Source organism: Chiloscyllium punctatum, chromosome 4 (genome assembly GCF_047496795.1).
Source record: "Chiloscyllium punctatum isolate Juve2018m chromosome 4, sChiPun1.3, whole genome shotgun sequence".
NCBI classification, from domain to species: Eukaryota; Metazoa; Chordata; class Chondrichthyes; order Orectolobiformes; family Hemiscylliidae; genus Chiloscyllium; species Chiloscyllium punctatum.
The window spans coordinates 18,672,707-18,696,384 of record NC_092742.1 but is presented as its reverse complement, the minus strand read 5'-3'; the positions used below and the strand labels follow the sequence as shown (position 1 = coordinate 18,696,384).

At 42.9% G+C, this 23,678-nt stretch overlaps 1 protein-coding gene across 6 annotated transcripts in view; it reads right to left on the bottom strand.

Moving 5' to 3' along the window:
* The window catches only part of LOC140476102 (zinc finger protein 410-like), a 44,007-nt gene extending 42,619 nt beyond the window's left edge, over window positions 1-1,388 (bottom strand). For 4 of the 6 annotated variants that reach the window (XM_072568184.1, XM_072568180.1, XM_072568186.1 and 1 more), the window contains exon 1: window positions 1,298-1,388. The gene's annotated coding sequence lies outside the window, so the exon portion shown is untranslated. Of the gene's footprint in view, window positions 1-983; window positions 1,003-1,242 lie in introns of those variants that run through there. The other 2 variants (XM_072568181.1, XM_072568183.1) reach the window with 2 other exon arrangements.
* Window positions 1,389-23,678: the final 22,290 nt, after the last annotated feature.

The window sequence follows — 23,678 nt, the reverse complement described above, 5'->3', positions numbered from 1 at the left end:
AATAAATCTGGAATAAAAATCTAAGCTTAATAACAGTGATCATAAAACATCAGATTGTCATAAAAACCAATTTAGTTCACTCGCTCTTCAGGGAGGGAGGTCTGCCATCCTCACCCAGTTTGGCCTGTAGCTTCAAACCCACATTGTAGTTGACTTTTAACTGCCCTCTGAAATGTTATTAAAAAGTCAAAGATAAACAAAATTGGACAGACCATCCAGCAGCAAATAGGCACCAGAAAAGCTTTCACTGTTGCTAGGTCAAAATCCTGGAATTGCCTCCCCAACAACATTGTGGGTGCACCTAAATCTTGCAACTCGCCACCACTTTAGGCCATTAGGATGGACATTAAATATTGTACTTGTCAGAGATTCTCTACCTCATGAATGAGAGGCTCTTGTAGGATCCCTACCTCTGAGACAGAAAACCAGTTTCAAGTCCCACCTTCTCCAGAGGAGTATCATTAAATCCCTGAACAGATTGATCATTTTTAAAAAACCTTACAAAGGATTACTGTGACACTATGGTAATGGGCCATGGGCCTGGGTTCAAGTCCCAACTGTGTCAGACATGTGTCACAACATATCTGAACAAGTTGACCAAATATAGCAAACTGTGATTGATTTTTTTTAAAAACGTACTCCCCTTTTATAGAATTTAAAATTGCAACAGGAAGCCATCTGATCCACTGTGTCAATGCTGGCACCTCAAAGATCTCAACTAATCTGTTCTGAAGTCCCTCACAGATCTGCTTCCCTCCTCTGACTTTGGGAGCATATACCAGATCCTAACAACTCATTCCTCCCACAGAAATCAAATTCTCCTTTCTGCTTCCCTCACACCAATTCTTTTAATAATTATTTTAAACCACCTATGGCCCCACCTGACATGGGGGCAGTTTTTATCCCCCTTAATGTACCAAAACCTCTGGCCACCTGTACTAAATACTAAGCAGGGGAGGCTCAGGCCCTATGGCCTGAAATACCTGGTACATCTTCTCTCTGCCATTAACCCCAGTTTACTTCCCACATGCAGGAGATTAACGAAGGAGGTTCGACACTACTCTGCGGGAGAAAGAAATGTAGTTACAGTAGTCGAGGCAAAATAAATCGAGATCTCAAAAGGAAGGAATACCTTTTGAAACATGGTTTCTAAATATTAAACAAAACAATACATATACAAAATAACAATTGTTCCCTCTCATTAAGCTGAATTGAAAGCTAAAAGAGGAAGGACAGATTTACAGATTATCAGCAGAACCGCTGTGAATGGGTGGGGGGTCCTGAAGCAGGGTCTTACCCCGTCCTCCCGTTGCCCCTTGGATACACGCAATCCCCAGCAGCCAGCCCCCGCTAGCACTAACGGAGCGGATGTGTCTGCACTACGCCTGCGCCCCCCCTGCCTCCGCAACACATTTGCTACATTCGGGATTCCACCTCCCGGGCTACGGGCAGCCGGACAATACAAAACACACGCTACCAGAGCCCTGTCGAAACGCGCTTCACCCCCTTCCTTCTCCCTCCCGTCCACCTCTTGCGCTGTTTTGCGATTTGGAATTAAACGCACTGCTCTCCCGGCAAGGAAGTTTGGATTTTGGGTAACAGTTGGAATTAGGTTAACTGCTCACCCCAAACATAAATGAGGGAAGGGAGATGGTAGGCAAAGATGGTTAAGGTAAATTGAGGAGAGCTTTCTCAAAGGGCTGAGATGGGTCCCTGGCCTCCTGTTTTGATTCTGAATGATTACATTTTACTCACAACATATAAACTATCATTTTCTTGAACTTTTTTTTGTTCATTAAATGATTTAATGTTGACAGAAGTGTTGAATTCAGCATCCCATGGATGAAGAGAAGATATATCAATCAGATTTCTTATTTCTGACTCGTTCATTCCTGATCCCTAGCAAAGGTAGAGTCACCATATCCCTACAGGGCCAACAGATTGCTCTCATTGAAGAGACAGAGAGAGAGAGAGACGACTGGTGGCGAGTTTAACCTGAGGGTCACCACCTCTCAGACAAGTGGTGAGGTGTGAGATCCAGGTCCTTTATGATAACCTCAGCTAGTGCAAGAAGTGATTCCTAGTGGAAGTAACATAGCTGTGAGACCAGGCTCAGCTCAGACTAGTCTCACCAGTCAAATAGAGGATTCACATGGCTTCACACAAATAGCCAGCAGCTCAAGCTAGGTATGTGGAAGGTCATCATTATCAGGGGAATCCGAACTCAACAAGGAGTAGAAGCAGTGGCAAAGGGCATGACAAAAGTGTCAAACCTCTGAGGAGGAATTCCGAAATTCTTACTACAACAACTTTGATTTAGATGGCCACCCATAATTTAATAAAGCCTCTCGAGTTGTTTCACAGATGCATTGTTGAACAAAACCTGTCATCAAGTCACATGAGAGATATTAGGGCACATAACCCAAAGCTTGTCCAGTACTGAGACAACACTTTATTTAGCACTTTTTGGATTAGATGTTAAACCGAGACCCTATCTGCCCTCATTGGTGGACTTATAAGATATCATGACACTATTTGAAGAAGAATAGGGGAGGTCTGCATGTTATGAGTGATATTCATCCCTCAATAATCTATTAGTTAGTTATCACATTATTGTTTGTGTGCTTGCTATGCACAAATATCAAAAATAATATAGCAATTGTTATGTTACTGGGCTACTCCAGAGAACTGGATGAACGATCCAAAGACATGAATTTAAATCTCATTACAGCAGCAATGATTGGAACGACCATCACACATTTCTCGGAGTGATGAAGTACTGTCTTCAGACTGAGTACAGATTGACTTGTGTTGTCTCGAACTGCAGCCCTGATAAATGGCAGAGATTTTAAAAAGATCATGTCAGCAGCAGCGGAACTGTCTTCAGCCACAATCTGTAGTCTTAAGGCCCGTCAGATCCCTTAATCTGCCATTACCGTCAAGTAAGGTAATTTACCTTAGGAATGCAGGAGTGCATGGCAGGAGCAGTATAGGGTGTTCTCAAAATGAAATACTAATCTGAAGAAGGTACAGTACAGAATTAACTGCATAGTAAACAATGGAATCAAAATTTGGTGGACAGAGCTATGTGATTTCTCCAAGCACTGGACCAGATCTAAATTCTGCTATCTACAACATCGGGTCATAAATAATAATACAGTAATAATTTAAACATCTAATGGGAAGATGAGATTTAATGAATATTCCCACTCTCATTGATGATGGAGCCCGGTATTGAATAGAAAAGAGAAGGCTGAAGCCTCAACAACTAGTTTCTGCCACAAGTGCTGAGTGAATAATTCTTCTCAGCCTCCACCCAACATGCCCACCATCAGAAATTCAAGCCTTCAGCCAATTTGGTTCTCTCCACATGATATCAAGGAACAGCCAAAGGCACTTGATACAGTAAGGTCAATGGACCCAGATAATATCCTAGCTTGATGCTGAAGTCTATTTATCCTGAGTTAACTGTACCCCCAACCTAGTTGTTCCAGGACAGTTCCAACATTGGCATCTACCCAACCAAGTGGAAAGTTGCCCATGTACATGCTTTCTGCAAAAAAGCACACCCAATTATAAGTGGCTCATCAGTGTCTTCTTAGTCATTCACACAGTTATAGACTGTGTAATTGGCTTACTCTCTCACAAACTGCCCATGAATGCTCAATTTGTGTTCTTCCATAAGCCCTCTTCTTATTACAGCTGAGGGCCAAACATGTACGAGAGAGATAATCTCCAGAGTTGAAGTGAGAATGACTGCCCTTGTCATTAAGGAAGCATTTTACAAAATGTGGCACCAGAAAGCCCAAGCAAAACTAATACAAAAAGAAGACCTTGTGGTTTTTGGAGGCCAATCAGCCCGTCCCCAAGACACAATTGCAGGAGTTCCTCAGGGCATTGGCTCAGGCTCAACCATCTTAACCTGCCACTCCCAATGACTTTTTGGCTATCAGCTGGTTAGAAATAGAGATGTTTTCAGTGTTCAATTCCATTTGCAATTCTTCAGATACTGAAGCAGCCAGTGCCCACATGCAACATGAACTAGACAGGCTTTATTCCAGCTTTGGATAATAAGTGGCAATAATTTATACAGCGCAGAAGTGTCAGGTAATGACCATCTCTGACAAGCAAAAGTCTAAATATCTCTCTTAAAATTCAATTGTATTAACAAAATAGCAACATTCTAGAGATCATTATTATCAGAAGCTTAGCTGAATGGTGGTGGTGGTAGGGGAGGGTTGCTTTTTAGACTGAAGGCCAGTGACCAGCAGTGTGCCACAATAATTTGTGCTGGGTCCACTGCTTTTTTTAATTTATATAAATGATTTGGATGTGAACATAGGAGGTATGGTAAGTAAGTTTGTAGATGACACTAAAATTGGAGGTGTAGCAGACAGCTGCTCCCATCCAGGGCAGTGGGGGGGGTATTCCATCACACTCCTGACTTTACATTGCAGATGCAGGCGGGCAGCATGGTGGCACAGTGGTTAGCACTGCTGCCTCACAGCGCCAGAGACCCGGGTTCAATTCCCGCCTCAGGCGACTGACTGTGTAGAGTTTGCACATTCTCCTCATGTTTGCGTGGGTTTCCTCCGGGTGCTCTGATTTCCTCGCACAGACCAAAGATGTGCAGGTCAGGTGAATTAGCCATGCTAAATTGCCCGTGGTGTTAGGTGAGGGGGTAAATGTAGGGGTATGGGTGGGTTGTGCTTCGGCAGGTCGGTGTGGACTTGTTGGGCCAAAGGGCCTGTTTCACACTGTAAGTAATTACCTAGACTAACTGAAAATGTTGGGCAGGCTTTGGGGAATTGGGAGGTGGGTTGCTTACTGCAGTATTCCTAGCCTCTGAACTGCTGTTGTAGCCATTGTGTTTATGTGGTGAGTCCAGCAGAGGTTCTGGTCAATGGTAACCCCCAGGATGATAGTGCAGGATCCAGTGATGGTAACACAACTAAGTGTCAAGTAGTTGTGGTTAGATTGTCATTTCTTGAAGACGGTCATTGTCTAGAATTTGTGTGGAACAAATGTTACTTGCCACTTGTCAGCCCAAGTCTAGACATTGTCCAAGTCTTGTTGCATTTGAATATAGACTGCTTCAGTAGTTGAGCAGTTGTGAATGGTGCTGAACTTACTGCAATCATCCCCACTTCTGACCTGATGATGGAGGGAAGGTTATTGATGAAGTAGCTGAAGATCTTTGAACTGAGGACACTACTGTAAGGAACTCCTGCAGAAATGTTTTGGAGCTGAGATGACTGACCTCCAACAACCTTCCTCCTATGTGTCAGGTATGACTCTTATCAGCAGAGAACTTCCCCCCAATACCCATTGTTTCCAGTTTTGTTAGGGCTCCTTGAAGGCACACTTAGTCAAATGTGGTCTTGATATCATGGGCTGTCACTCTCACCCTACCTTTGGAATACACAAGGATGCCTAAATCCCTGTATGATGTAGCTTTCTGCAGTCTTTCTCCATTTAAAGAACATACAGCTTTTCTTTCTACCAAAGTGCATAATCTCACATTTTGCCACACTATTTTCCATCGGCCCATTCCCTTAAGAGACATAGAAGACATTATAAAATATAGGAGTAAGAGTAGGCCATTTGGCCCTTTAAGGTAAAAACAATGACTGCAGATGCTGAAAATCAAATACTGGATTAGTGGTGCTGGAAGAGCACAGCAGTTCAGGCAGCTGCTCGTTGGATGCTGCCTGAACTGCTGTGCTCTTCCAGCACCACTAATCCAGCATTTGGCCCTTTAAGCCTATTCCACCACTCAGAATTATCCTGGCTGATCATCCAACCCTGTTCCTGCTTTCTCCCCATACCTTTTAATCCCTTTAGCCCCCCGAATTGTATCTAACTCCTTCTGGAAAAGCTTCATAGTTTATAGTTTCAGCTCAACTGCTTTCTGTGGCAGAGAATAAGAACATAAAAAATAACTGCTGAGGTAAGTCATTTGGTCCTTGCAGACTGCTCTGCCATTCAATATGTTCATGTCTGGTCACTCACCACTCTTAAGAAATCTCTCCACATCTCAGTCCTGAGGAGAGTTATCTTCACCCAGAGAGTGGTGAGTCTGCACAATTCTCTGGCACAGAAAGCAGTTTTTAAGATTTTGAGGTGGTGAGCCTGAGGCTGTTAGATGTATTGTAAGGTTCACTGCATCAAGCATGGCTCACTGGACACTGAACCACAAGTGGTGTGTTGGAAGGATTTAGACATCCATCTGTTTGCCCACATTATAAATGCATCTTCTTTGAACTGGAATGGGATTTGAACCCGGAGCTTCTGGCTCAGAAGCAGAGGTCTAACTCTGTATCATCTCCCAAACCCCCATGCTGCTGAAGTCTATGGCACTTTCAGCAAGAACTCCAAGCTGTCCATACAGTGCACCAACCCTTGGTTACAGCACTTCTTCAGCTCTCTGCCTCCTGTATCAACATTGCACCATCATTAAGGAAAACTCTGACATTGGTCCCATTTTTCTACATGCACTGTCCTAGGGCCCTGCTATCATTCACTCAACAGAATAACACTGATTCACTCTGAAAAGCCAATTTACCAAAAGGAAATACTGCTATCAACTGTTTAGCAATCAATTAATTTGTTGTGAAGTGTAATGACAGGGAAGCATCACATATACAACTCATTTGTCTTCACTTCACTTCCCAGCTGAACAGTAAAAAAAAAACCCTGACCCTCCAATGTCATGGTGCCATATAGTTGTGACTATAGTGGGTTTATGGCCCGCAAGGGAAAGCAAAACTCAGAACAGCAGTATGCACTCTGAGTGAGACTCACATGTCTAAAATAAGGAAAGCTCAGCAGTGCCCCAGCTGCCTGGGCCTTCTTGTGGGCTATCTACCTTTCAAGCGTGGTGTTGTAGCTATGAGACCATAAGACATGGGAGCAGAAGCAGGCCACTCAGCCGATCAAGCCTGCCCTGCCATCCAGCAAGATGATAGTTGATCTGACAATCCCCAACTCCATTCTCCTGCCTTGTCTACATCCCTCTATAGACTCTTTGTATCATTCTCACTACTTGCCTTGCTATCCATTTTTGTGTTATTCACAAACATGGCTACAGTGTTATTCACTTTCCTCCACCTAGTCATTCATATATAATGTAAATAAATGTGGCCCCAGCACTGGTCCGTGTGGCACTCCACTAGTTATACTTTGTCATTCTGAAAATGTAACCCTTTTTCTTACTCTCTGTCAGTATTAATTAGCCATCCCCTGTACTTATGTTTTTGTTTTTGCAGCTGTTTATCTATTATTTACTTATCTATGCTACTTAACTATGTCACCTGCCTGTATTGTTCGCAAGACAAAGCTTTTCACTGTGCTTCAGTACACGTGACAATAAATTCAATTCAATTCATTCCAATCAACTACTTCTAACATCATGGATTCAGTTCTCATTCAATTATTCAGATTGGGATATCTGTTCGGCAGAGATGTGTTGGACCAAAGTTTCTGTTTCTGTGCTATGACTCTATGAATATAATAGTCAAACATGTGGAACCTGATCAAATACTTTCTGGAAATCCAAATAAATTACAACTATGGGTTCCCCTTTCTGCTTGTTAACTCCTCGAAGAATTGTCATAAATATTTCAGGCATGATTTCTCCTTCAAGGATCCTTGCTGACTCTGCTTTATCATTTTATGTATTTCTAAATGTTCTACTATTTTATCCTAATATTGAGTAGAACACTCTCCCAATAACAGATGTCAAGCTAGACGTTCTATAGTTATTTGTGTTTTGTTTCCTTTCCTTTTTAAATGAAGTGTTAACATTGACAGTTTTCTCATCTGTGGGACTGTTCCATAATCTAAGGATTCTTGGAAGATTGCAACCAGTGCATCTGTAGCTACTTCTTTTAAGATCCTAGGATGCGTCCCAGGAGGTCCAAGGGACTTAGAGTCATAGAGATGTACAGCATGGAAATAGACCCTTTGGTCCAACTCATTCATGCCAACCAGATATTTTCCATTGATCTAGTGTCACTTGCCAGCATTTTGGCCCATATCTTGAGAAACCCTTCCTATTCAGACACCCATCCAGATGCCTTTTAATTGTTGTACATGTACCAGCCTCCATCACCTCATCAGCTCATTCCATACTACCCTCTATGTGAAAAGGTTGCCCATTAGATCCCTTTTAAATCTTTCCCCACTCACCATAGACCTATGCCCTCTAATTTTGGACTCCCCAACACCATGGAGAAAACCTTGAATATTCACCCTATCCATGCCCCTCATGATTTTATAAACTTCGACAAAGTCACCCCTCAGCCTCTGATGCTTCAGGGAAAATAGCCCCAGCCCATTCAGCCTCTCCCTATAGCTCAAATCCTCCAACCCCAGCAACATCCTTGTAAATCTTTTCTGAACCCTTTCAAATTTCATAACATCTTTCTTATAGTGGAGAGACCACAACTGCATGCAGTATTCCAAACATGGTCTAACCAATGTACTGTACAGACACAACATGACATCTCAACTCCTATATTCAATGCACTGACTAATAGAGGCAAGCATACCAAATGCCTTTTTCACAACCCTATCTATAGAATACATAGATTTCAAGGAACTATGAAACTGCATCCCAAGGTTCCTTTGTTCAGCAACACTTCCCAGGACCTTATCAGTCTTTAGCCCCATTAGTTTCCCTAGTACTTTTTCTTTAGTGATACTTATTGTACTTATTTCCTCTCCTCCTTTTGCCTTTGATTATTTAGTATTTTTGGAATGATATTAATTTCTTTCAACATGAACAATAATATATTGATTAAATTGTCAGCCATTCTTAGCTCCTACACTATTATTTCCCCATCCTCATTCTCTTAAGGGCCTACATTCACTTTGGTCTTTTTTATATAGACTAAAAGACATGCTTGATGGACATCTTGATATTACTTGCAAGTTTACCCTCAAAATGTATCTTCTATTATTATTTTTCTGCTGGCCTTTAGTTGGTTTTGATAACTTACCTATAGGAATGCATGGAAATTTTACAACCTGCAAGTTCCTTCCAAGTCACACATCCTCTTGACTTATAAATGTAGCATTGTTCTTTCATCGTTGCTGACCTAAATTTCTGCAACTCTTCTTCTGACAGCATTGTGGAAGTACCTGTGCCACACAGAGTGTACCACTTCAAGAAAGCAGCTCAACACTGTCTGAAGAGTTATTTTAAAATGGCCTTGGAATACTGGCATTGCCCTTATTCCATTAATTAAACACTATATATCAATATCACTTCTTTCTTTCTGGCTAATCTATTGTTCCAAGCAGTTCTGGCTAAGGCTCCTCAACTTATTATGGCTCTAGGCATGATACATTAAATCATAATTCCCTGATGAGGCAGAGTTACAAATCAGGTTATAGTCCAACAGGTTTAATAGGAATCACTAGCTTTCGGAGCGCCACTCCTTCATCAGGTGGTTGTGGACTATAAGATCATAAGACACAGAAATTATAGCAAAATTTACAGTGTGATGTTATATATTATTATATAACTGTAATTATATATTGAAAATGACCTGGATTGTTTGAATGGACATGTTGGTTTCAGTTCCTTCATATGTAAATCCCAGAACTTTTTAAAAGTTACATTCTCAAGTGAACACCCCAATCCAATACTGGCACCTCCATATCAAAAATTGATGAGGCAGGGTGAACTGATTCATCTTGGTTATTCATCTGCCATTTCGTTGGTTGCAACAAAGTTAATTTTATAAGGACCCCTTCTTTTATGGATATAGCACAATGGCACAATGGTTAGCAGTGCTACCTCACAGCGCCAGGGACCCAGGTACTATCTCAATTTTGGGTGACTGTATGTGTGTGTTTGCATGTTCTCCCTGTGTCTTCATGTGTTTCTTCCAACAGTCCAACAATGTGCAGGTTTGGTGGATTGGCCATGCTAAATTGTCCTTAGTATCCAGAGATGTGTAGGCTTGGTAGATTAGCCATGGTGAATGTGGAGTTACAAAGTAAGAGCAAAGTACTGCAGATGCTGGAATCAAAACTAAAAACAAAAATACCTGAAAATCACAGTGGATCAGGCAGCATCCATGGAGAGAAAACAAGCTAACGTTTTGAGTCTAGGTGACTCTTAGCTTATTTTCTCCCCATGGATGCTGCCTGACCAACTGTGATCTCCTGCATTGTTTGTTTTCAGTAGAGTTACAGAGATTGACTGGGATGCTTTTCGAAGGATTAGTGCAGACTTGATGGTCTAAAAGGTCTCTTTCGATACTGTAGAGATTCTATGACTTTACCCCAGACCCAAATTACCTTATCTTTTAAAAGGGAACAAATTTAATTAGGCTTATTTAAATTAACAGAAAGACTGAGAATTCATTACTAAATGTGCGAAGAACTAGAAATGAAATGCATAAACACACAGATTTGAATTAAGAGATGACTGCAAAAGGTAAAAGGTTAAAAAAAGATATTTTTCGCAATTGTTTGTAAACAGCAGATATTGAATGTTGCAGCCATTGAATATCACTGGTAGCATTAATGTTGATTGTTAAAGGGTGAATTTCGAGAGTCTCAGCTTTGTAGGTTGATTGAAGCTCTTTTGTCCTGATTCCATTCAACAGTGGCTGACTGGAAACACCCTTTTACCTGCTCTGCAGAAGTATTTCCTGTCCTCAGAATGATGAAACTCACAACACACTAGTTCAAACACAAAGATTTCTGACTATTAACCCACAGAGACCAGAATTTTAACTCCTGCCTCTGAATATTCTTGAAAGGGGGAAATTGTAAATATGTCTTTTGCCCAGAACTGCTGCCTTTTTTAGCAATCATGTTCACAGTCTGCAATACTCCCAAGAGATTATAAATTCAGTTTATACTGCATTTGAAGCTTTTTTGATGTGCATCAGGTGTGACATTCCAGATTCTCTCTCTCTCTCAGCAGGCAGCCACTCAATTACAGTTGCAATCGACTTTTGTCTACATGTTCTTTTGCAAAGAAAAACACATTTTCTAATTAAAGATTGATAGTTCCATTGGTAAGCCACATTAGGAACAATGGTCATTTCATAATGCCTAATTAGATAGAGGAGCTTCCAATGTTAAAGGAACAAGTTAAAGGAAAATAAATTAACTTGGGTCCTTCAGCTTCGATAATAGTTGCTTCAGAGATCAATAAAACATAAAAGCAGAAATAGGTCATTCAATCTATTATGTCAGCTCCACGATTCAATGAGATCATGGCCAATCTGATAATCCTCAGGTCCAATTTTCTGTTTTGCCCATAACCCTTAATTCCATTACTGATTAAAATTTACCCTATTTCAGAATTAAATATACTTTATGATCCAGCCTTTATAGGGATTTGTGTGATAGAACTCTACAGATTCAGTAGCCTCTTAGGGAAGAAATTCCATGTCAACTTTGTCCTATCTGGACAACCATTTATCCTGAAATTATATCTTCTGGTCCCACAAGGAGAAACAGCTTCTCCACATCTTCCATGTCAAAACCCCTAAGAATCAATAAAGTTGCCTTGTATTTTTCTAAACCCGAATCAGTATGTTTCTGTGCTGTATGATTGTCTTGTCTATGAGTATAGGCCCAACCTACTCAACCTCTATTCATAAGAAGATCCCTCCATACTAGTGAAGAATCTAGTGAAATCACTCTGAACTCCCTCTAATAAGAACACAAAACTGTTCATAGTATACTAGGTGAGGTTTCACTAGTGCCTTGTATAGTTTTAGTAAGACTTGCCTTTTTTTATACCATATATACTCATGTGTAGATCGATCTTATGTGTAAGTCATAGAGTCGTAGAAATGTACAGCATGGAAACAGACCCTTTCATCCAAGTCATCCATGCCAATCAAATATCCCAACCCAATCTAGTCCCACCTGCGAGCACCCAGCCCATATTACTCCACAACCACCTGATGAAGGAGTGGCGCTCAGAAAGATAGTGCTTCCAATTAAACCTGTTGGACTATAACTTGGTGTTGTGTGATTTGTAACTTTTCAATCCTAACAACGTCCTTGTAAATCTTTTCTGAACCCTTTCAAGTTTCACAACGTCTTTCCGATAGGAAGGAGACCAGAATTACATGCAATGTTCCAAAAGTGGCCTAACCAACGTCCTGTACTCAATATTCTGACCAATAAAGGAAAGCATACTAAACGCCGCCTTCACTATACTATCTACCTGCGACTCCACTTTCAAGGAGCTATAAACCAGCACTTCAAGGTCTCTTTGTTCAGCAATACTCCCTAGGACCTTACCATTAAGTGCATAAGTCCTGCTAAGATTTGCTTTCTCAAAATGCAACACCTCGCATTTATCTAAATTAAACTCGATCTATCACTCCTCAGCCCATTGGCCCAGTAGATCAAGATCCTGTTGTAATCAGAGGAAACCTTCTTCGCTGTCCACTACACCTCCAATTTTAGTGTCATCTGCAAACTTATTAATTATACCTCGTCTGCTCACATCCAAATCATTTATATAAATGACAAGAAGTAGTGGACCCAGCCTTGTGGCACTCCACTGGTCACAGGCCTCCAGTCTGAAAAACAACCCTCCACCACCACCCTCTGTCTTCTACCTTTGAGCTAGTTCTATTTGCAAATGACTAGTTCTCCTTGTATTCTATGAGATCTAACCTTGCTAACCAGTTTCACATGGGAAACCTTGTCGAACGCCTTATTGAAATCCTTAAAGATCACGTCTACCCCTCTGCCTTCATTAATCCCCTTCATTAATTCTTCAAAAAACTCAATCAAGTTTGTGAGACATGATTTCCTGTGCACAAAGCCATGTTGACTTTCCCTAATCAATCCTTGCCTCTCCAGATACATGTACATCCTGTCCCTCAGGATTCCCTCCAACAACTTGCCCACCACCGACATCATGCTCATTGGTCTATAATTCCCTGGCTTGTCCTTATTTTTGGGCAAAATATCTGGCATTTTTCATATACCTCGTGTATAAGTGGACCCTAGCTTTTCAGGAGTCTCTTCCTGACTATATGTGCAACCTTAAAGAGCATGATTTGCACAATTTTGATTCAAATGCAATACCTGTGTCATCACATATTATGCACACCAATATATATTTGTGTAACGCGATTTTCAATTAATTAAATTGAATGTTGATAATTATATATTTACATGCATATATTTGACCTGTGCATGCAAATATCTACGGTACCTTATGGCAACCCTTGACCTTGTCTTCCCGCTGTTGCCTCAGTTTCTTAGAAGTAGGTGTCGTGTACAGTTGTGCTCTGAACTTATTGTAAAACTCCCACAGATTTTTCTGACAAAATGACATCACGAAGAAACAAGTGTACAGCATAGTTTAAACTAAAAGTTATTGAAGTTGCAGAGAAGAACAAAAATAGCGTAGCTGCAAGGGAATTCTGTATTTCTGAAAAACTTGTTTGAGATTGGAGGAAAAAAGTCTAAAGGCTATACCAAAACAGAAGTATGCCAACCAAGGAAAGCTGAACAAAAGGCTACAACTGGAAGAAAAGATTGCTGACTGGGTAATTCAGTGTCGTCAGAACAGAAGCATAGTAACTTGACAATGTATTAAAAATACATGCCAAAAACAAAGCAAGAAAAGATGAATTCAGTGATTTCAAAGCCAGTGCTGGATGGTGCATTAGATTTATGAAAGGGTATGATTTAGTTCTCAGACAGAAAACCAAGATTGTCCAATGTCTACCAGCATATCATAATAATGTTAATTGGGTTCCATTGCTTTGTAATCAGAAGTCGGAAGAGAATGGGTACAGGCTCTCATGCAATATGAATGAAACCCTACTGAACTTTGATATAGAGCTGAAAATGTGTTGCTGGAAAAGCGCAGCAGGTCAGGCAGCATCCAAGGAACAGGAGAATCGACGTTTCGGGCATCAGCCCTTCTTCAGGAATGAGGAAAGTGTGTCCAGCAGGCTAAGATAAAAGGTAGGGAGGAGGGACTTGGGGGAGGGGCGTTGGGAATGCGATAGGTGGACGGAGGTCAAGGTGAGGGTGATAGGCCGGAGTGGGGTGGGGGCGGAGAGGTCAGGAAGAAGATTGCAGGTTAGGAAGGCGGTGCTGAGTTCGAAGGATTTGACTGAGACAAGGTGGGGGGAGGGGAAATGAGGAAACTGGAGAAATCTGAGTTCATCCCTTGTGGTTGGAGGGTTCCCAGGCGGAAGATGAGGCGCTCTTCCTCCAACCGTCGTGTTGCCATGGTCTGGCGATGGAGGAGTCCAAGGACCTGCATGTCCTTGGTGGAGTGGGAGGAGGAGTTGAAGTGTTGGGCTACGGGGTGGTTGGGTTGGTTGGTCTGGGTGTCCTAGAGGTGTTCTCTGAAATGTTCTGCAAGTAGGCAGCCTGTCTCCCCAATATAGAGGAGGCCACATCGGGTGCAGCGGATGCAATAGATGATGTGTGTGGAGGTGCAGGTGAATTTGTGGTGGATATGGAAGTGTCCCTTGGGGCCTTGGAGGGAACTAAGGGGGGAGGTGCGGGCGCAAGTTTTGCATTTCTTGCGGTTGCAGGGGAAGGTGCCGGGAGTGGAGGTTGGGTTGGTGGGGGGTGTGGACATGACGAGGGAGTCACGGAGGGAGTGGTCTTTTCGGAACACTAATAGGGGAGGGGAGGGAAATATGTCCCTGGTGGTGGGGTCCGTTTGGATGTGGCGGAAGTGACGGCAGATGATATGCTGGACATGGAGGTTGGTGGGGTGGTAGGTGAGGACTAGTGGGGTTCTGTCCTGGTGGCAGTTGGAGGGGCGGGGCTCAAGGGCGGAGGTGCGGGAAGTGGAAGAGATGCGGTGGAGGGCATCGTCGACTACGTCTGGGGGAAATTGCGGTCCTTGAAGAAGGAGGCCATCTGGGTGGTACGGTTTTGGAACTGGTCCTCCTGGGAGCAGATGCGGCGGAGACGAAGGAATTGGGAATATGGGATGGCGTTTGTACAGGGGGCAGGGTGGGAGAAGGAGTAGTCTAGGAAGCTGTGGGAGTCGGTCGGTTTATAGTAAATGTCCATGTTTCATCTCTGCATACCTCGACACGGTCCAATCCCCCCAGACGTAGTTGATGATGCCCTCCACCGCATCTCTTCCACTTCCTGCACCTCCACCCTTGAGCCCCGCCCTTCCAACCGCCACCAGGACAGAACCCCACTGGTCCTCACCTACCACTCCACCAACCTCCATATCCAGCGTATCATTCGCCGTCATTTCCGCCACCTTCAAACGGACCCCACCACCAGGGACATATTTCCCTCCCCTCCCCTATCAGCGTTCCGAAAAGACCACTCCCTCCATGACTCCCTCGTCAGGTCCACACCCCCCACCAACCCAACCTCCACTCCCGGCACCTTCCCCTGCAACCGCAAGAAATGCAAAACTTGCGCCCGCACCTCCCCCCTTAGTTCCCTCCAAGGCCCCAAGGGACACTTCCATATCCACCACAAATTCACCTGCACCTCCACACACATCATCTATTGCATCCGCTGCACCCGATGTGGCCTCCTCTATATTGGGGAGACAGGCTGCCTACTTGCGGAACGTTTCAGAGAACACCTCTGGGACACCCGGACCAGCCAACCCAATCACCCCGTAGCTCAACACTTCAACTCCCCCTCCCACTCCACCAAGGACATGCAGGTCCTTGGACTCCTCCATCGCCAGACCATGGCAACACGACGGTTGGAGGAAGAGCGCCTCATCTTCCGCCTGGGAACCCTCCAACCACAAGGGATGAACTCAGATTTCTCCAGTTTCCTCATTTCCCCTCCCCCACCTTGTCTCAGTCAAATCCCTCGAACTCAGCACCGCCTTCCTAACCTGCAATCTTCTTCCTGACCTCTCCGCCCCCACCCCACTCCGGCCTATCACCTTCACCTTGACCTCCCTCCACCTATCCCATTCCCAACGCCCCTCCCCCAAGTCCCTCCTCCCGACCTTTTATCTTAGCCCGCTGGACACACTTTCCTCATTCCTGAAGAAGGGCGATTCTCCTGTTCCTTGGATGCTGCCTGACCTGCTGCGCTTTTCCAGCAACACATTTTCAGCTCTGATCTCCAGCATCTGCAGTCCTCACTTTCTCCTTGAACTTTGATATACCACGGAACAGAACTGTGGACAAGATTGGAGCAAAAACAGTTTTGGTTAAGACTACTGGCCATGAATGGAGTCAATTCACTGTGTGTACTTGGTTGTATGGCAGGTGGAACTAAAAAAGGTCTATGATGATTTATAAGCAGAAAATTCTGCCCAAACAGAAATTTCCAAAAGGCAGTGTCTTCCTTATCCATGAAACAGGCTGCAAGACTTGGATGAGGGAGGTTTGGAATATGTGACCAGGTGGACTTAGAAAGGAAAAAAAGCTTACTAGTTTCAGATATGTTTGGATCACGCAGAGTGAGAAGAGTTATCAGTGAACTTCGAGCTAACAATGCTGACTTTGCAATGATTCCTGGAGGCCTTACAGACATGGTGCAGCCATTGGATGTTAGCATCAATAAACCTTTTAAGGACTTAGTACAGAAGAAATGGGAGTCTTGGATGCAAGAAGGGGAAAAAAGCTTCACAGAGGGTAACAATTTTCATCAGAGTGTGTCTAGGAAAATTAACAAGCAGTGAAATTCACAACTGATCTTGGAGATATCTGTTTGTGAGAGGTCAGCACAGAAACAGAGAAGTGAATAGTTTTAAGTATAGCCTTGCTGTAAATCTACAATAGTGAGTAGAGTGGGTTCTTTGTTTTACTTAAGATGTGTCTCTTGATTAAACTTAAAAATATAAGCCATAAGTATAAATTGGCCTAGAGTAGTGTTTGTAGAGGAATAAGACGGTACTATTTTCTGGGTCTGTAGATTAGAAGAAGCAAAAATGGTCCTTAGTAGAGTGATATGTGGGAGTTCAGGAAGGGTTTAAGTCTTACTGAGAATTATATCTGCGATAAATGCTAATGGTTGCGAATCCTGTCAGATCGAATGGATCAATTGGAGAGACGGTTCGAGGCAATGAGGAATTTACAAGAGCAAGGAGAAATAAAAAAGGGGAGCAATGGAAGAGGCAGTTATAAGAAGGGAGAAAAGTCACAGATGGAGTCACATAGATGGGCTAACTCCAGGAAAGGTAAGAGAGGTAGACAGGTAGTGCAGGACTCTTCTGTGGCTATCCCCGTTTCAAACAGTATGCTGGAAAATGTAGAGACTGATGGATTCTCAGGGGAATGTAGCACGAACAGCCAAGTTTCTGGTATCGAGACTGGCTCTAATGCAACGAGGGGTACGTCGGGTTCCAAGAGATCAATTGTGTTAGGGGACTCTCTCGTCCGAGGCACAGACAGAAGTTTTGCCAGCAGCAAAAAATCAGAATGGTGTGTTGCCTCTCTGGTGCCAGGATCAAGGATGTCTCACAGAGGGTGCAGAATGTTTTCAAGGGGGAGAGGGGCCAGCAGGAGGTCATTGTACACATTGGAACCAACGACATAGGAAGGGAAAAGGATGAGATTCTGAAGGGAGATTACAGAGCATTAGGCAGAAATTTAAAAAGGAGGCACTCAAGAGTAGTAATATCTTGATTACTCCATGCTATGAGGTAATGAGGGTAGGAATAGGAGGATAGAGCAGGTGAATGCGTGGCTGAGGAGCTGGTGTATGGGAGAAAGATTCACATTTTTGGATCATTGGAATCTCTTCTGGAGTAGAAGTGACCTGCACAAGAGGGATAGATTGCACCTGCAATGCAGACTTTGCAATGATTCCTGGAGGCCTTACAGACATGGTGCAGCCACTGGATGTTAGCATCAATAAACCTTTTAAGGACTTAGTACAGAAGAAATGGGAGTCTTGGATACAAGTGAAAATGGGACACTTGGAAGGTGACTAATGTACTGGCCAGGAGATTTGCTCTAGCTGCTTGGGAGGATTTAAACTAGTAAGGTGTGGAGGGGGGAAGGTCGGACCCAGGAGATAGTGCGGAAAGAGATCAATCTGAGACTGGTACAGTTGAGAAAAAAAGCGAATCAAACAATCAGGGCAGGCAGGGACAAAGCAGAGAACAAGGTAGGACTGATAAATTAAACTGCATTTCTTTCAATGCAAGAGGCCTAACAGGGAAGGCAGGTGAACTCAGGGCATGGTTAGGAATTTGGGACTGGGATATCAGAGCAATTACAGAAACGTGGCTCAGGGATGGACAGGACTGTCAGCTTAACGTTTCAGGATATAAATGCTACAGGAAGGACAGAAAGGGAGTCAAGAGAGAAGCAGGAGTGGTGTTTTTGATAATGGATAGCTGTACTGGGGGAGGATATTCACGGAAATGCATCCAGGGAAGTTATTTGGGTGGAATTGAGAAATAAGGAAGGGGTGATCACCTTATTGGGATTGTTTTACAGACCCCCTAATAGTCAGCAGGAAATTGAGAAATAAATTTGTAAGGAGATCTCAGTTATCTGTAAGAATAATAGGGTGATTATGGTAGGGGATTTTAACTTTCCAAACATCGACTGGGATTGCCATAGTGTTAAAGGTTTAGATGGAGAGGAATTTGCTCAGTGTATACAAGAACTTTTTCTGATTCAGTATGTGGATGTACCTACTAGAGAAGGTGCAAAACTTGACCTACTCTTCGGAAATAAGTTGACTGAGGTGTCAGTGGGGGAACACTTTGGGGCCAGCGACCATAATTCTATTAGTTTTAAAATAGTGATGGAAAAGGATAGACCAGATCTAAAAGTTGAAGTTCTAAATTGGAGGAAGGCTAATTTTGATGGTACTGGGCAAGAACTTTCAAAAGCTGATTGGGGGTAGATGTTCACAGGTAAAGGATTGGCTGGAAAATGGGAAGCCTTCAGAAATTAGATAACCAGAGAGCAGAGACAGTATATTCCTGTTAGGGTGAAAGGAAAGGCTGGTAGGTGTAGAGAATGCTGGATGACTAGAAAAATTGAGGGTTTGGTTAAGACAAAGAAGGAAGCATATGCCAGGTATAGACAGGATAGACTGAGTGAATCCTTAGAAGAGTATAAAGGCGGTAGAAGTATACGTATGAGGGAAATCAGGAGGGCAAAAACGGGACATGAGATAGCTTTGGCAAATAGGGTAAAGGATAATCCAAAGGGTTTTTACAAATACATTAAGGATAAAAGGGTAACAGGGAGAGCATAGGACCCCTCGCAGATCAGCAAGGCAATATTTGTGTGGAGCCACAGGAGATGGGGGAGATACTAAATGAGTATTTTGCATCAGTGTTTACTATGGAGAAGGACATAGAAGATATAGAATGTAGGGAAATAGATGGTGACATCTTGAAAAGTGTCCATATTACAGAGGAGGAAGTGCTGGATGTCTTGAAACACATAAAAGTGGATAAATCCCCAGCGCCTGATCAGGTGTAACCGAAAACTTTGTCGTAAGTTAGTGAAGTGACTGCTGGGCCCCTTGCTGAGATATTTGTATTATCGATAATCGCAGGTGAGGTGCCAGAAGACTGGAGGTTGGCTAACGTGATTTCACTATTAAAAAAAGATGGTAAGGACAAGGCAGGGAACTATAGACCAGTGAGCCTGATGTTGGTGGTAGACAAGTTGTTGGAGGGAGTCCTGATGGACAGGATGTACATGTATTTGGAAAGGCAAGGACTGATTAGGGATAGTCAATGTGGCTTTGTGCGTGGGAAATCATGTCTCACAAACTTGATTGAGTTTTTTGAAGAAATAACAAAGAGGATTGAGAAGGGACTTCAGTAAGGCATCCGATAAGGTTCCCCATGGGAGACTGGTTAGCAAGGTTAGATCTCATGGAATACAGGGGGAACTACTCATGTGGATACAGAACTGGCTCGAAGGAGAAGGCAGAGGGTTGTCTTGGGGGTTGTTTTTTCAGACTGGAGGCCTGTAACCAGTGGATCGGTGCTGGGTCCACAACTTTTCATCACTTACATAAATGATTTGGATGTGACCATAAGGGGTATAGTTAGTAAGTTTGTGGATGACACCAAAATTGGAGGTGTAGTGGACAGTGAAGAAGGTTACCTCAGTTTACAACAGGATCTTGATCTCATGAGCCAATGAGCTGAGGAGTGGCAGATGGAGTTTAATTTACATAAATGTGAGGTGCTACATTTTTGATAAGCAAATCTTAGCAAGATTTATACACAGAATAGTAAGGTCCTAGGGAACGTTGCTGAACAAAGAGAACTTGGAGTGCAGGTTGATCACTCCTCGAAAGTAGAGTTGCAGGTGGATAGGATAGTGAAGAAGACATGAGGCTGCTTTCCTTTATTGGTCAGAGTATTCAGTACAGGAGTTGGTAGGTCATGTTGCGGCTGTACATTACATTGTTTAGACCACTTTTTGAATTTTGTATGCAATTCTGGTCTCCCTCCTATCAGAATGATGTTGTGAAACTTGAAAGGGTCCAAAAAAGATTGACAAGGATGTTGCCAGGGTTGGAGAATTTGAGCTGTAGGGAGAGGTTAAATCAGCTTGGGCTGTTTTCCCTGGAGCATTGGAGGCTGAGGGGTGACCTTATAGAGGTTTATAAAATCATGAGGGGCATGGATAGGTTAAATAGACAAAGTATTTTCCCTAGGTTGGGGGAGTCCAGAACTAGAGGGTATTGGTTTAGGGTGAGAGGGGAAAGATATAAAAGAAACCTGAGGGGCAACGTTTTCACGCAGAAGGTGGTATGTGTATGAAATGAGCTGCCAGAGGAAGTGTTGGAGGCTGGTACAATTACAAGCTTTAAAAGGCATCTGGATGGGTGTATGAATAGGAAGGGTTTGGAGACATATGGACTGGATGCTGACAAGAGGGACTAGATTAGGTTGGGATATCTGGTCAGCATGGACAAGTTGGAAGGGTCTGTTTCCGTGCTGTACTTACCTATGATTCGATAACATGCGTGCTCCATTACTTGCAACTGTATGCGAGTAGATTGTTAGAGTCCTGAAAGCTGAAATTATTGTGAAAGCCTACAAAAATGTGGAATTTCTAATGCTTTAGATAATATGGAGGATGACTATTTATGGTCAGAATGAAGTGATGACAAATCAATTGATGATCCCCTTAAGAGTGCAGATGAAGATGATCCATACGACAATATGCTTGACCCAGACGATTGGAATGAATTATTCAGTGGTACAACTGATGAGGACAATGAATTTGAAGGATTCTAATGGACCTTTCCATGTACTGGTAACTTTTGTTTTAAGCAGCTATCCAATAATATTTGTGATTTCCAGTGAGAAGAGTTTTTTGTTTTGAATATCAGTTTTTTGATGGAAAGTGTTTATCATATTGTATTAACAGTTTAATGCAGTCATTTCTAATAAAATTCTAATAGTCTTTTTTTTTGTTTTTAACTGCTTCTCTGATTTTATTTCATATACTGGATTAGTGGTGCTGGAAGAGCACAGCACTTCAGGCAGCATCCAACGAGCAGCGAAATCGACGTTTCAGGCAAAAGCCCTTCATCAGGAATAAAGGCAGTGATTTTATTTCATGACCTGTGGGAAGCTAGAGAAGTGATTGCTGGGCCTCTCGCTGAGATATTTGGATCATTGATAGTCATAGGTGAGATGCCAGAAGACTGGAGGTTGGCTAATGTGGTGCCACTGTTTAAGAAGGGCGGTAAAGACAAGCCAGGGAACTATATACTGGTGAGCCTGACCTCGGTGGTTGGCAAGTTGTTGGAGGGAATCCTGAGGGACAGGAAGTACATGTATTTGGAAAGGCAAGGACTGATTCGGGATAGTCAACATGGCTTTATGCGTGGGAAATCATGTCTCACAAACTTGATTGAGTTTTTTGAAGAAGTAACAAAGAAGATTGATGAGGGCAGAGCAGTAGATGTGATCTATATGGACTTCAGTAAGGCGTTCGATAAGGTTCCCTCTGGGAGACTGATTAGCAAGGTTAGATCTCATGGAATACAGGGAGAACTAGCCATTTGGATACAGAACTGGCTCAAAGGTAGAAGACAGAGGGTGGTGGTGGAGGGTTGTTTTTCAGACTGGATGCCTGTGACCAGTGGAGTGCCACAAGGATCAGTGCTGGGCCCTCTACTTTTTGTCATTTACATAAATGATTTGGATGCGAGCATAAGAGGTACACCAAAATTGGAGGTGTCCCTACCTTTTATCTTAGCCTGCTTGGCACACCCTCCTCATTCCTGAAGAAGGGCTTATGCCTGAAACGACGATTCTCCTTCTCCTTTGATGCTGCCTGACCTGCTGCACTTTTCCAGCAACACATTTTTAAGCTCTGATCCCCAGCATCTGCAGTCCTCACTTTCTCCTAGCGAAGAGGGTTACCTCAGGTTACAACAGGATCTGGACCAGATGGGCCAATGGGCTGAGAAGTGGCAGATGGAGTTTAATTCAGATAAATGTGAGGTGCTGCATTTTGGGAAAGCAAATCTTAGCAGGAATTATACACTTAATGATAAGGTCCTAGGGAGTGTTGCTGAACAAAGAGACCTTGGAGTACAGGTTCATAGCTCCTTGAAAGTGGAGTCACAGGTAGATAGGATAGTGAAGAAGGCGTTTGGTATGCTTTCCTTTATTGGTCAGAGTATTGAGTACAGGAGTTGGGAGGTCACATTGCAGCTGTACAGTACATTGGTTAGGCCACTGTTGGAATATTGCGTGCAATTCTGGTCTCCTTCCTATTGGAAAGATGTTGTGAAACTTGAAAGGGTTCAGAAAAGATTTACAAGGATGTTGCCAGGGTTGGAGGATTTGAGCTATAGGGAGAGGCTGAACAGGCTGGGGCTGCTTTCCCTGGAGCGTCAGAGGCTGAAGGGTGACCTTATAGAGGTTAAAAAAATTATGAGGGGCATAGATAGGATAAACAAGCAAAATTTTTTTCTCTGGGGTCAGGGAGTCCAGAACTATAGGGCATATAGGTTTAGGGTGAGAGGGGAAAGATATAAAAGAGACCTAAGGGGCAACTTTTTCACGCAGAAGGTGGTACAAGTATGGAATGAGCTGCCAGAGGATGTGGTGGAGGCTGGTACAATTACAACATTTAAGAGGCATTTGGATGGGTATATGAATAGGAAGGGTTTGGAGGGATATGGGCTGGGTGCTGGCAGGTGGGACTAGATTGGGTTGGGATATCTGGTCAGCATGAACGGGTTGGACCAAAGGGTCTGTTTCCATGCTGTACATCTCTATGACTCTCTGACTCTATGGACTGACCACTTGTTGGTATGCCTATTAACCTTTGTACATATATGTAGGCCTACATGTACTTTACGGTATTGCTAACTGACATATGGTATGACAGTACAGTTCTACCATAATAGGCAGAATGAAGACAGTTATTTTGTAGATAAATATTCAACAATGGCCATAATTCTTTTTCCTTTTGTTCTTTATTATTTTATCTAGAAATTTGGGTCTTGTTTGTCCATTTTTGACTCACATCAAGCATGAATTTTCATCCCCTCGAAAATAATACCTCGTGTATAAGCTGACCCCCTAATTTCAGCTTAAAAACGGTCTGCAAAACTCGACCTATACATGATTATATACGGTATTCCATTCCCCTCAAAATAAAGGCTAACGTTCCATTTGTTTTTCCTATTACCTGCTGAACTTTTTTTGTGAGTTAGAGGAGGCTTTATAGAGTCATGCAGTAATACATCATGGAAACAGATGC